Source organism: Quercus suber, unplaced genomic scaffold (assembly GCF_002906115.3).
Source record: "Quercus suber isolate HL8 unplaced genomic scaffold, Cork oak 2.0 scaffold_365, whole genome shotgun sequence".
Classification (NCBI taxonomy): Eukaryota; Viridiplantae; Streptophyta; class Magnoliopsida; order Fagales; family Fagaceae; genus Quercus; species Quercus suber.
The window spans coordinates 325836-340909 of NW_027069817.1; the positions used below are offsets into that span (position 1 = coordinate 325836).

The 15074-nt window shown below is 36.6% G+C and overlaps 1 pseudogene; it reads right to left on the reverse strand.

The window, feature by feature from the left end:
* Positions 1–2700: 2700 nt before the first annotated feature.
* LOC111988100 (uncharacterized) lies at positions 2701–14625 on the reverse strand (annotated as a pseudogene).
* Positions 14626–15074: the final 449 nt, after the last annotated feature.

The following is a 15074-nucleotide window of genomic DNA, read 5'->3' on the forward strand; positions in this document are numbered from 1 at the left end:
TTTCCTACCTGCCTACTTTCCTAGCGTTTGCTCCTTTTAGGCTCCACTTGGGAGTCCATAAGGGAATGGAATGGAATGGAATGAGATGATCATAAGGGAATGGAAAGGAATAAAAAGGAATGGAATGTATTTAAGTAAGGGAAAGGAATGTAAAAGAATAGAATAGAATGGAATTAAGTAACCTTGATTGGATGTTTTAAAATAAGGGAATGAAAATGAATAGAATGTAACTAATCCTGTTTGGGAGCAACATGGAGAGAATGGAATGAAATCATTTTATGACAATATTACTATTAGACCCCTATTTTAAAATAAAGAGTTGAATATATAAGAGTATTTTGGGAGTTTTAGTAAAAAAAATCATTAAATATAATTCCATTCCTTCCCATTTCTCCCAATTTCGAGGGAAATGAAAATTTGAGATTTTAAGGGAATAGAGAGGAATGAGTATTCCCTCTTACTCATTCCATTCCCTCCCACTTAAACTCCCAAACAAGTGAATGAACTTTCCATTCCCTCCATTAAAACTCCCAAACAAGAGAAGGGAAGAATATTCTAAAATTATTCTTTTTATTCCTTTCCATTCCATTCCTTCCTCCCAAGCAGAGCCTTAAGGAATATATTATTATTTTCACTTTTGGGAATGTTGCCTCCTTTTATTTTTTTTAGATCCTTTTTTCTTTTGATTTCCTGGCCATACATCGTGCTATTTTTTTTTTTTAGACATGATTTTTTTCCTGGACATAATTTTTATTATTTAATAAATTTGGGTAATTGCCTTTTATTTTTTTAATTGCATGTCACTTTTTTATTTTAATTGTGCATCATTTTTTAACAAGAGTATATGAGTAAATTTATACAAAATTACTTTTTCCATTCCTTCAATTTTTTCTCTCTCAACCAAACAAAAAGGAAGGAAATTAATTTTTTTTTTCTATCCTTTTACTTTTTTTTCCTCCCCTCATTTTCTATTCTCCCACTTTTTCACCCCTCGAACCAAACACACCCTAAATGCTCTACTAGACAAAGAAGATAGGATACGGAAACAGAGGACAAAATCACACTAGTTAGTCAATGGAGATAAATATACCAAGTACTTTCATAGTTGAGCAACTCAATGATGTTACAAGAATCATATAAGAGGTATTCGAAAATAATGTGAAAACTGTGGTTTAAAAAATATTGTGAAAACATGTGTTTAAAGTACTCATAATGCAAAAAATGTGTTTGGTACCATGTTTAAAACAACATATTTTAAAATGTGAAAAAACATAATTATGTGTGTATGTATTTTTTTAAAAAAAATTGTAACTTTTTAACATTACAACTATTTTATTAATAATTATTAGAGGAGCGAGAAGATTCTTGGCCAGCATGAGAGAGGGAGAGAGAGTTGTAGTTGATGTTAGGTCTAATCAAGTGGGTCTCACGATTTTTCTAAATATTTGCAAAAATGCCATTGAAAAATGTTACTTGAAAACTAAAAATTGACATGGAAAGTTTTCCAAATATAGTGTTTAAACATCCTAAATTGAGAATCGTGACTTAAACTCTCTTAAAAAAACACTTTTACCAAGTATGTTATTTTTTTGGGGGCCCACAGTTAAACACTGAAAACTGTTATTTAGAATCACACTACCAAAAAAAAAAAAAAAAAAGGTCCTATAGCCGCGTTTTTTTTTAACCGCGTTTTCAGCCGTGGCCTAAAACTCGTAACTACAGATCTGAGGGGTCTATAATTGTGATTTTACAAATGCGGCTATAGGCCAGGACTAATGGCCGTGTTTTTAGAAACGCGGCTATAGGACATAGTCTAGCCGCATTTATAAAAAGCAGCTATAGGGGACATACTCTAACGACATTTAAAACGCAGCTATAGCCCTTTTGTTTTGTTTTTTTTTTTTCCCCCAAGCCAGATGGCTTGGTCTTGCTCCTTTGTTATTCAGTAGCCTTTTACTTGCTACTTAGTAAGTATTATAAGCTAAAAACATGATCACATAATAACATGATTCTTGGCTGCATTTAACAAAGAAAACTAATGTAAAAAATTGAATACATAAATGTTGTTTCACAGATATGACTTATTATTGTCATATATATGGTATCTTATTATTACTCCATAAGTATTAACAGAGATGATGACAACATTTTTGTGAAGGCATGCTTTCTAAACTCATTATCCACATAAAACCAAAGTCATTTTCATTGGTTGAACAAATGTAATGCTTTAGTGAATCTAAAGGGCTAAAACCTTAGTATTGTAAGTTCTCTAGAACACTCCTTGAAAGGCAAATCATCTGCAATAAGCTGTTGTGGCATGGGCGGTCAGGTGCCAGAAGTTTATCCATATTAGAAAACGGACGCTGCAGATGAAGTAACAGTAAATGCGATCAGTCACTTGCTATTCAGCTTCCAGGCTCTTGAAATTATACCCAATCAAGAGATATTATGCAACTGGTGCAACAGAAAAGGCAACCTCAAAATGTCAAAACTTAGAAGATATGCTTCAAATCCTTCTAATTTATGCATATGATAATGGGAATCTTCAGAGCATGCACAATTGAAAATGTTATAAGAAAACTATTATACATACTATCACCAATTACGAAGGCCTGAAAACTACAATAAATATGAGTAAGACAGCCTCACACATCTTAACAAAGATGTAATTATGGCCCTGTTGTGACACTTGCTTGTCAATATTGACATCTAAGGATGAAGTAATGATATTGCCATGAAGAGGATGTCATCACTTGGAATGGAAACTTGGGGGATGTCTTTGTTGGGTTATTAGTTTAAAATATTTGTAAGTATGCAAAAGCAAGAGAATTTAGTCTACAAAAAGTGAGAGAATGCGTTTAGCTTCTAACAACCATGTCTTCCAAGTATTTTTCCTACAAAAAAGTTTATTTTATATTGGTAAGAAGCATAAAGCATATAATCAAAAGGACACACATTGGAAGTTACCAAAAGCATGTTAGATCTCTTGTCACGCCTTCGGAAACCATGGCGAACAAAGTAAGCTGCGTGCAACATGAAGCTATATTAAACTTGTAAGACTCTGACTGACAAATAACAAAGAAATTTAATAATCAAACCATACCTAAATGGGTAGAAGTATTTCTAAGAGTCCGAATTTCCATAATAACCTCAAAGAAGCTTTAGCAGATCCATATGCAAGCATGTAGTTCATTTCCATCAATAGCCTAGCCTAAACATTATGAAATGCTAAGGGCAGTTTCATGTACAGTAATCATAAGGAGATGGTAAAGGAGAAAGTAAGAGCTCTTTAACTACCTTATCAAGTCTTATTACTGAGCAAGATAATTTTTTAACAAAATGAGCTGTCTCCCTTGAAAAACGAAATCCTAAACGGGCAACGACTCTTATTGCACGTGGAATGCGAGCTGCAAAGATGTGGAGTTGGACATTACTTCCATGGTGCAAGTACAATCCCTCCACACACACACACCCGCCCCACACCCCCCCCCCCCAAAAAAAAAAACCTCTTCCCAACGCATCCAAAATCTAAATTAGAAGGGCCCATGTTACACGGTAAATCATACATAAGAAACATTCAAACAACTCACCATAATCCTCTTGAAGGGAAGTACTTGCAGGAATCACAGTTTGCACCTATGCCCACAGAAGACTATGTGAGGGGAAAGTAAGGGAAAGTAAGAGCTCTTTAACTACCTTATCAAGTCTTATTACTGAGAAAGATAAATTTCTAACAAAATGAGCTATCTCCCTTGAAAAACAAAATCATAAACGGGCAACGACTCTTATTGCACGCAGAATGCGAGCTGCAAAGATGTGGAGTTAGACATTACTTCCATTGTGAGAGTACAATCCCTCCACACACACACATGCCCCATAACCCCCCCCCCCCCCCCCCCCCCCCCGCGCAAAAAAAACCTCTTCAATGCATTCAAAATCTAAATCAGAAGGGCCCATGTTACAAAGTAAATCATACATAAGAAACATTCAAACTGAAAATAAAGAGGAGTCTGAGAGTGAAGCTTGAAATCCCAGATGCAATAATTCAGTGGAGAACCTCTCAAACCAAGCACGAGGGGCTTGTTTAAGGCCATAAAGAGACTTAAGGAGCTTGCATACATGATGAGGATGAGCTGAATCAACATACCCTGGTGGTTGAACCATGAAAACCATGCAGAAAAGCATTGCTCACATCAAGTTGTCTCAGTGGCCAATTAAATTGAACAGCAAGAGAAAGGATAATCCTCACAGTGGGAGGCTTTATAACAGGACTAAAAGTTTCCTCAAAGTCAATTCCAAACTGCTGATGAAACCCCTTGGCAACAAGTCTGGCTTTATACCTATTAATAGAGCCATCACTGTTTCTCTTAAGTTTGAACACCCACTTACATCCTACCACATTCTGGGAAGGAGAAGGTGGAACCAGAACCCAAGTGCCTTGTCTTTGAAGAGCATCAAACTCAGCAGCCATGGCAGAACACCATTGGGGATATTGAGCTGCTATTCTATAAGAGGGAGGTTCAGTGATAGAGTAATCTGGCTTGGAAGAAGATTTGACCTTCTTGGATGGTGCACACTGTACTGAATCAATCATGACAGCAAGTGCCTTTGGCTTGAAAATGCCAGCCTTTGATCTTGTGATCATGGGATGATCATTCACAGTACTAGGAACCTGAATAGGTACAGTGGAAATAGTAGGAGGGCTAAAGTGGGGTGAGGGTATAGGGGAAGGGGAGGTATTGGAAGTAGGCTGATGTGACAATATTTGGGAAGGAGAGGCATGGGGATAAGGGGATATAGATGTAAATGGAGCAAAGGGCTGTGCAGATGCAGATGCAACAGAAGGCAGTGCTGATGCAGGTGCACCAGGAGGTAATGCAGATGAGGATGTAGCAGAAGACTGTGCAGATGTAGATGTATCAGGGAAAGTGTGTGGAAGGGGGTGTTGAGCAATATTTGGGTCAGATGAGATAGGATTGAATGACTGTGTATGTAGAAAGGGTAGAGGGAAAGGTGTTGAGGTGGAATGTAAGCTAGACTCATGTGATGAACCAGTGGATAAAGGAAGAGAAGAAAGAAACTCATTTTCATTAAAATGAACATGTCTTGAAATGTAGACCCGTGAGGTGAGAGGGTTTTGACAGATATATCCTTTTGAATTAGAAGGATAACCAAGAAAAAGACAAGGAGAAGTATGTGGTAAGAGTTTGTGAGCATTGTAAGATTTTAGCAAGGGAAAACAGATGCAACCAAATGTCCTAAGATGTGTAAGGTCAGGTTTAGATTTGAACAAGACTTCCCAAGGAGTAGAATTGTTAAGAGTTGGAGTGGGAAGTCTGTTGATGAGATGCACAGCTATGGAAACAGCATAGGACCAGAAACTTGGAGACAGCTGAGAATGAGAAAGTAAGAGCACATTCCACTATGTGTCTATGCTTTCTCTCAGCCACTCCATTTTGTTGTGAAGTATGGGGACAAGAAAATTGATGAATAATGCCATTAGAGGCACAGAAATGCTTAAAAGCATTAGAAGTATATTCCCCACCATTATCTGATCTTAAGATTTTGAGCTTAGAATCAAGTTGATTTTCTACAGATGCTTTAAAGAATTTAAAAACTTCAAGAACATCTGACTTGTGTTTAAGAAGATATAACCAGGTGAATTTGGAATAAGCATCAACAAAAAGAACATAATATTGAAAATCATTAGAAGATTTGACAAGGGCTGGACCCCAAACATCAGAATGCACCAATTCAAGAGGTTTAGAAGCATGAGAATCTGAAAGAGGAAAAGAAAATTGATGCATTTTACCACTCAAGCAGTGCTTACAATGAGAAAAAGGCTTATTATTACTTGAGATACAAACATTATCAATGGAAGATAAAGCAATATTCAGTACTTTATCACTTGGATGTCCTAACCTGTGGTGCCACATTAACCACTTATTTGGACTATTAACATGAAAGCTTGAAGGAACTGAAGGAAGATTAGGAACATGAATTGAAGAAGGATGACTCTGACATGGAGAAGAAACAGACTTGAAATGAGATGGTGGCTTGATGAAATTCTTGGAGTAGATTGGATAAACTCCATTCTCACTCAAGCCCTTGTAAAGGAGTCTCCCCGTAGGAATATCCTGGATTTTGATGGAATTTGCATCAAAGTAACAAGAGTAGTTATTATGTAGACAGAATTTGTGGACTGACAGTAAATTCATGGCAATTCTTGGTACATGAAGAACATTTTTAAGAGCAAATTTGTGATATTTGGTATGTGGGGTAGTATTACCTATGTGGTTGATGGGCAAAGCTTGACCATTTCCAACAGTAACTTGCTCAGGTCCCTTGTACTGAGATTGAATGGAGAGGTTGTTTAAATTTGCTGTGAGATGATCTGAGGTGCCAGAGTCAGCCAGCCATGGATCTTGGTTGCTAGTGATGGCAGCATTGGATGCACTAGCCATAGCAGCAAGTTTTGTGGGAGGATGCTTGCCTTGGTAAGCAAAATTCATCCTGTGGTAGCAATCTAATGCTGAGTGACCAGATTTGCCACAAATTTGACAAGATGACCGTTCATGTTTGAAACCATGTGAAGTATTCTAAGAGGGAAAATTCTGAAGACTCTGAGGATGAAAATCTTGAGGAGAGAAATTGTGGGAGTTCTGAGAGAAATTGTGAGAACTCTGAGAACCATGTGAAAATTGTTGATTTCCACCATGACTGAACCTACCTCCACCTCTTCCTCTAAAGTTATTGTTTCTTCCTCTCCCCCTTCCTAAACCATGATTCTGTGACTGATGTGCTGCATTATTCCCTGGTTTACCATGAGAGGCAAACATAGCAAGAGAGCTAGAAATTGAATCCGAGTGATTAGCCATAGCTTGTTCCTCACTTTGCAACATAATTGCAAGTTGCTCATAAGTGATTGGATCACTCCTAGTACGAATTGCAGAACAGAAATGTGCAAATTCTCTAGGAAGTCCTCTAAGTACAATGCATATCAGTTCTTCATTGTCCACTGGCACTCCTACAGCAAGAAGTTTGTCACGAGAAACTTTGATCTTCTGTAAAAATGAATTCACAGATTCATTGCCCTTCTTGATCCCTTGAAGTTCAAGCTTAAGGTTCAAGATATTAGCTCTTGAAATGGAAGTGAATCTTTGCTCCAAAGTATTCCATACTTCCCTTGAGCTAGTGATACCAACCACGAGTGAAAAGACTTGTGGAGTAAGGGTTGAATTGATCAGAGAAAGGAGTGCCTTGTCTCTGATTCTCCATGCTTGAAAATCAGAATTAGCAACTGATGTTGCATTTCTTGTAGCATCAAGAACAAAAGGTAATGGCCTTGAAGCAGTACCATCAATATGTTCAATTAAGGAATATGCCTCTAGTATAGTAATTAATTGATGCTTCCATGGGATGTAGTTGGTGTAGTCAAGTTTGATTGACATTAGATTTGACATGCTGGACAGTAACAGCAATGGTGATGGAGTTGTGGTTACATTTGTTGATGTGGAAGGAATGGAGGTAGTATGAACCGGAGTTGGTGTAGTGTGCACAGATTGTGCTGTGTCAGTTGGATTTATAGAAGCCATAGATCTTGGCTCTGATACCATGAAAGATTTTGAGCTTGCTAGAGTGTACAACAATAGAGTGTACAACAATGGCGGAAAACTAAGAACAAAACAATGAGAAAGAGAAAGCATGGAAAAGAGAGAGAGATTTCTGGAGAGAGTTCAAAGAGTAAAAATTATATTTCTTTAACTTGAAATCCATACAACCATCAAAGCTGTTTATATAGTATAATTACATCAAGGTCAGTCCAAAACTAATATAACTGAATATAACCCACTCCACATCATGCGCCGTGAATTAAGGGATGACAGCTAGAAGCAGTTATGGTGGTTGGACGGTTGGAGCTTCTCTCTTCCCTGTGCACTGAAGTAACTAACTCTGTAGCTCAATGAGGAAACAGAGCACTGGAAGACTCACTGGAAGACTCAAAACTAGATACATCATCCAAAACGATCCGTTTCATTAAAACATAAAATAGACCTAATTAAACGACATCATTTCTAATATGAAACTAGTCATTTAATTAGTCGTTTGAGTCTGCTTCTTCTATTTTCACTGTGTGCTCTGTTTGAGTAGCATGACTGACTTCAACACAAACAACTCACCACAATCCTCTTGAAAGGAAGTACTTGCAAGAATCACAATTTGCACCTATGCCCACAGAAGACTATGTGAGGGGAAGGTACATTGCCAACTAGTCTAGAGTAATGTAAGAAACCACAATGGTTAAGAAATACATGCACACTTTAGATTTTCTAAGATCTTCCATGCCTCCTATGTAGTCATATACAATTCTCGCATATGGATCAAACATCAACCTGCAATAAGAAAGAGGCAGAATAATCGAATGAAAAGAAAAAAGCTAAATGAATGTGAAAATATTAGAAGAGAGAAGTTACATAAAAGAGATTTAAAGCCACACCACAGAAACGAAACGAAAGGTCTGAATTTTAAGGTACAAGAGTCTTATTAACAACCCATTAATTGTGAAGTCCCATTGCAAACAATTCTTCCAACGAATATAATCCTTCTCATCACAACTAATAGGTCTTTCAAAATCATCACTCAAGTCCCTATCAAACTTTCATCCAGATGTGCTAAAACTCGAAACCAAGGTTGGATAGACAATTTAAGTTACATAACATAAAAAGCAAAATAAAGTCTGAAAAAAAAAAAAAAATCTGTAATTCGAATGAGAGGAAAGTGACAAACCTCCATAATAGTATCTTCAATGTGCACATGGCATATAGGAAACTGTTTGCCAACTATTTCACACCATGAAAATGTTCTCATAACCTGAAAATAGTGTCTATGGTCATCATTGTATGTTAAATCCTAACTGGTGAATTTTATCATGACCTTGCACTCATAATAAAGGTTTAAAGAACAATGAATTTCATAACTTGAAATCAATTAGTGAACGGGGAAACCATGATTTCAAAGGGAACAACCCCAGCCAACTAAATTTTTTATTAAAAAAAAATTAATTAATTAAAAACCAATTAAGATTAATTAAAAATCTAAAAATTTACATTATTAAAAAAAAAAAAAAAAAAAAAAGGAGAGTACCTAGTAGAAATTAGCATAAGATAGAGTGGGGAATTGTTCTTTGATGGGCTCCAAAAGCCTGACAGCGATGTCGAGGCCATTGTTGGCTCCGTGGTTGAGTGCCACCTGTACACCCCCAATCACATCATACACCATTAATACCAACAACAAATCCTCACCGTTGAAACTGAGTGAGTGAGTAAGAAAGAGAAAGGGAGAGAGAAAGAGATCATACGCAATGCGGAGCATGAGAGGAGCGCAGTGCTTATCAGCAATGATTCCCCTTAGCTTCCTCCTCACCTTCTCGACGGTCTTCTAGTAATCAGCGCCCATGATTGGGTATTGCTTCATCATTTCTCAACGATTCTACCAACCAAACAACCAAAAAAAAACCCCAAAACAATACATACAAAGATCTTTGATTCAAAAATGTAGATCGATCAAAGAAACACAAATACACACAAATAGAAACCAAAATAGCTTGATTGATGAAGATTAGTAACGAACCTTGGGAAAGCCGATTCGAAAAGTGAGAGAATTCAAACCCAAGAGTGCGCGCGCGCGCGAGAGAGAGAGAGAGAGAGAGAGAGAGAGAGAGAGAGAGAGAGAGAGAAAGAGAGAGAGTGGCAAGAGACAAGAGAGAGAATCCAAGATAGAAGAGAGAGGGAGTGAGACGGAGCTCGCCGACGTAAAGATCAAGGGATGGCCTTTCGCTCAACAGCAGCGTGGATCAGAGTTTGCCGGCGTGAAGATCAAGGGACATGTTGATCGACACTCATCCATGGCGTGGATTGAGAGACTGAACGTTAGGGTGCATTTTTGGTTAAGAGTGATAGGGCTTGAGATCGGAGATGGAGGGTGAGGACTTAAGAGTGATAGATGGAGGTTGATGTGCGACGGGAGCTAGAGGGTTGATCAAGCTTTAAGTACAGTATTTATACAAAGCCTAACGTCGTGTTTTCAACCTGTGGCTATAGGCAAAGCCAAAGCCATGTTTAAGAAACGCGGCCACTTCCTAAACTAAAGTCGCATTTTATAAACATGGCTATAGACTAAATTTATAGCCGCATCTATTAAGCGCGGCTATAGGCAAGCTAGAGCCACATTTTTCAAACGTGGCCATAGTTCAAATTAAAAATAAAATAAAATAAAATAGAAAGGTCCTATAGTCACGTGTTTAAAACGTGGCAATAGTTCCAAACCAAAAAATGCGGTATAACACTAAAAAACGCGGTTGTAGACATATTCTATAGCTGCATGTTTAAAAAACGGCTATTATTCAATACTTTAAGCCGCGTTTTCTAAAAACGCGGCTATAGCCCACATGTAGCCGCATTTTTGCAAACACAACTATAACCCGCGTGCTTTGTAGTGTCACTTACGAAACAGGCCCTGGTTCTCCAAACCTAATGAGACTGCATATACTATTGTGGAGTATTACCAAGATCTATTTACATCTGCAAATTCATGTCTAGCCAAGGAGGATTCTAGCCTTAATTTAAGTGTGATTGATGAGGATATGAACACAAGTCTACCAAATACTTTTATGGAGTGGGAAGTTCGCCAAGCTTTGAAGCAAATGGCTCCAATAAAATCCCCTGGCCCTAATTGAATGCCTCCACTGTTTTATTAGAACTACTGGCAGCTTGTTGGAGATGAGCTAATTCAATCTGTTCTTCATTATCTCAACTATGCTTCTCTCCCTCCCTCACTCAATCACACCTTTATCACCCTAATTCCAAAGGTCAAAGATTTTGAGTTAGTTTCAGAATTTTGACCCATTAGCCTTTGTAATGTGCTCTATAAATTTTTTTTCTAAAGTCTTGGAAAATAGATTAAAAAGAATACTTCCTACTCTTATCATGGAACATCAAAGTAATTTCACCAAAAACAAATTAATTTCTAATAATATTTATGTAGCTTTTGAAACTCTTCGCAGTATGGAAAATCAAAAATTAAGAAATGAGGGCTTTATGGCTCTTAAATTAGATATGAGCAAGTCTTATGATAATGTGGAATGGAGTTTCTTGGAGATGATTGTAAGAAAACTAGGTTTCACTGAAAGATGGATCGAGCTTATGATGGTTTATGTAAGAACTATGACATACATTGTTCTTGTAAATGGAGTACCAAATGGCATGATCATCCCAACTAGAGGAATTCACCAAGGTGATCCCTTATCACCTTTTCTTTTCATTTTATGCACTAAGGGCCTCTATGCTATGATTTCTAAAGTTGATAAGGAAGGGTCCATTCAAGGTTTTTCTCTCTATAATAGAGGCCATAGACTAATTCACCTTCTATTTACCGATGACAGACTCTTGTTTTGTAGGGCAACTAGGAATGAATGTCTAAAAATTATGGATATTTTGGAACACTATGAAAAGGTCTCAGAGTAGCAAATTAACTAAGGAAAGACTAGGGGTGGAAAAATCTAATCCAACCCGCAAACCTGACATGACTAACCCGTTTATAAACAGGTCATAAGCTGAGACTAAACGGGTTCAGGTCATATTCAGGTCGACACGAATAACCCATTTAATAAATGGGTCATGTTTGTGTTCAATATGTGAATCTGTTTAACCTATTTAGCTTATTTGCTTTTGTTATTATTATTATTTTTTATTACTTAATTTACGATTGTATTTATATGCTCATTACTATATTTACGATTGTAATTGTATTTAAATTTTAGATATATGAGAATTGATAACAAGTTATTTAGGTTATGTATGACTTATTAATCAAATAGGTTATTAAACAGGAAATTTGTATTGACTTTTATATGACTTGTTGATTAAACAGGCAAAACATGTCATGTCGACCTATTTAATAAACAAGTTGTGTTAGGATTGAGGATTCTTTACACGTTTACTAAACAGGTCAGGTTCGAGCCAATCCATATAGTCGAATACTCATGATTTGACACGACACGAACCTGACCCGTGAACATGAATTGCCACCCCTAGGGAAAGCAAACCTCTTCTTTAGTAGTTTGACTATAGTTTAAGCAAAACAAGAAATTAAAGCCCAAAATGGCACTACTTCATTGGCGACCCACGTCACATCAACATATTATTGATTTTTTTGGGTAAATCTCTTTAAAACCTAAAATAAGCTTATATCTCATGGATTAGGCTCACATGGCCCACAAGATTCTTACTTCAAGAGGCAGATTCATGGTCCACAATTTCTCTTCATCAATTAATATCATAATCCCATGACATCATCAACATCAACATATAGATCCGGCTTCAGCAACGAATCAAAACTCATGGCCCATATTACCTCTCTTATACTCATGGCAAGTGGCTTCTTCAACAAAAGCTCATATTTACACAAAATGACAACAAAACCCAAGATATGTCATCTCATCTTCAGTTTATGATCCAAACTCATAAGTCTCTTTAGGGAAACTTTGGGAGTCGTAGTTTGGAGGGCCAAGAGGTATGTTTAGTAAAACTCCAGCAGTTTAAAGTTGATAAAAGAAACACGTTACTTGGCGTGTCTTCTCCAACTCCCTGAACTCTGACAAGTTCATGTATAACGAGTAACATATAGTAAGCATCTCTTATCATATAGCAATTAACATGATAAAATTCCCTATTGCTCTTTTTCTAAAACTTAACATTCATCATATGAAAAACACTCAATATCTCTAGCCATCTAAATGCTGAGAAAATAGCCATTCATTCAACCTCCGACTGTTCCTATTCAAATTTAAAAACTTCATTATATTATTCTACAAAAACTACATTAGTACTTTAAGCTAAAATTCAACTCAAACATGTGAATCTAATTAGCTATCTTTAATCTCCAAATATATAGAATATTCATGATATCTCTAAATATCTAGCCGTTATCTACCACAATTAGACCAAATATTCTTCTGCCAACTGCTAGAGCAGAGTATTAAATGCTCTTCTTGCTCACCAAGATTAAGTCACAACACAATAAGACATTGACTAAATCTTTGAAACTTCATTAACTTTCAACCAATCATTCTATTACTTACTAAAAACATGTTTTAATAGAACCTTGGACCAAAAACACAAACACCCAAAAAAGGAAACATTTCCAGCAGATTTTCAGCAGTATGTTCAGCACTTGACACATGGCTGGAAGTGACATCATTAGCCTTTTAATTCTTAAATCCCATCAACCTGACATCTGACCTCACTTGCTTCTGCCCCAAGCAACAGCTGTCTCATGATAGTTGTTACAACTTTTCCTGACAGCTAGGACAGTTTTTTTAGAACAGATGTAACAACTGACCCAGCAACCTTAGCATTTCTGATTTTCCACATTTCGCTAAAACCAAAACCAACTAAAGAAACTATCTTTTTCTTACCAAAATACTTTCCTTTTCTGCTGCTCTTTCCCTAGCAACTCTTACCCAAAATAGCAAGAATACCTTAAAGCTAAACATATTATTTTTGGCCAAATCTTAAGATGGATTTTCTGAAAATTCATTACTAATTGAGATAGATTTTGGCTTATATTCTTTGCTAAAATACCCCCTTAAACTCAGCTATAAATAGAATCCTTCATTAACACCTAAGGGGGAGACCAATGGGAAGAAGAACAACTTTCTCATAAACTTCTCTATTCTCTCTCCCTCTAATTATCTTCTTAAGCTCTTAATAAAGTTCTGAGCTTCTAAGTTTTTAGTTTCTAAATTAGAAACTAAATTCTTTAGCCCTTAGCTCATAAATGCCCTCCATAAGCCCTCATACATCCTCCAACAGAAAATCCTAGCAGTTTTGCTAAAAACACTATAACACCAATACTCTCTTATACTCATTCTCTCACTCTCTATATTCAGAAAATACATCTATCTTGCCCATATTCAGAAAATACATCTATCTTACTACCCATATCTCTAAACATCTTTTTCTCCATTTCTCTCACAAAATCCTATACACACTTACTACATCATTACATATAACATGCCACAACTCTTCTAAGCTCCACTTTCACACTCACTCACTCTGAAGTTCTACTATTTTGCTGCCCCATAAACACATCTCAATACTCTTTTCTACCTTTCTTATAAAAGTCATTCTCATGGAAGGCATAAACTTCTAATATTAAAGCCCTTCCCCTAGAAGGCACCAAGATCTCATATCAAAGCCCTTCTCATGGAAGGCACAAATCTATCTTACACAAACCCCTTCTCTTAGAAGGTATAAATACTCCATACAAAAGCCCTTCTCATGGAAGGCAACACTATTCATAACTTCACAACAATTAAAAGAGCATTGTCAAATGGAGGAAACTCATTTAAGTGTATGATAAAAGGGGCAAGCTTAACCAGCCTCTATACACTACTGGACATACTCTCTCTTCTTCTAGTTGCACCCATTTTTCCTCTTCAATATTGAAGTTATTATGACAAACTGCCTCTGAACTACTGGAGTCATTCTGCTGGAATCCTATCAATTCACAGGTGCTACACGGCTGGAGCTGCAAACCATCAAAGATAAGTGACCCTGCTTCCATACCTTTAAATTTACATCATTGAGTACATGATTACTTTACATTTAAATACATATTACTTTATTTCAACTACTATTACAATTATTAATCAAAACTTAAACTCATTTAAATGCATGATAAGAGGGGCAAGCTTAACCAACCTCTACACATAGCTGGATGTACTCTCTCTCCCTCAAATTGCACCCATTTCCCCTCTTCAATATTGAAGTTATCATGGCAAACTGTCTCTCCACCGCTGGAGTCACTCTGCTGGAATGCTATCAACTCACTGATGTTATACAGCTGGAGCTGCGAACCATACAAAGATAAGTGACTTTGCTTTCATATCTTTTAAATTTACATCATTGAGTACATGATTACTTTACCTCTAAATAAATATTACTTTATTTCAATTGTTATTACAACTACTAATCAAAGCTATTGTATCAAATGCATATTATATACTTATTCGA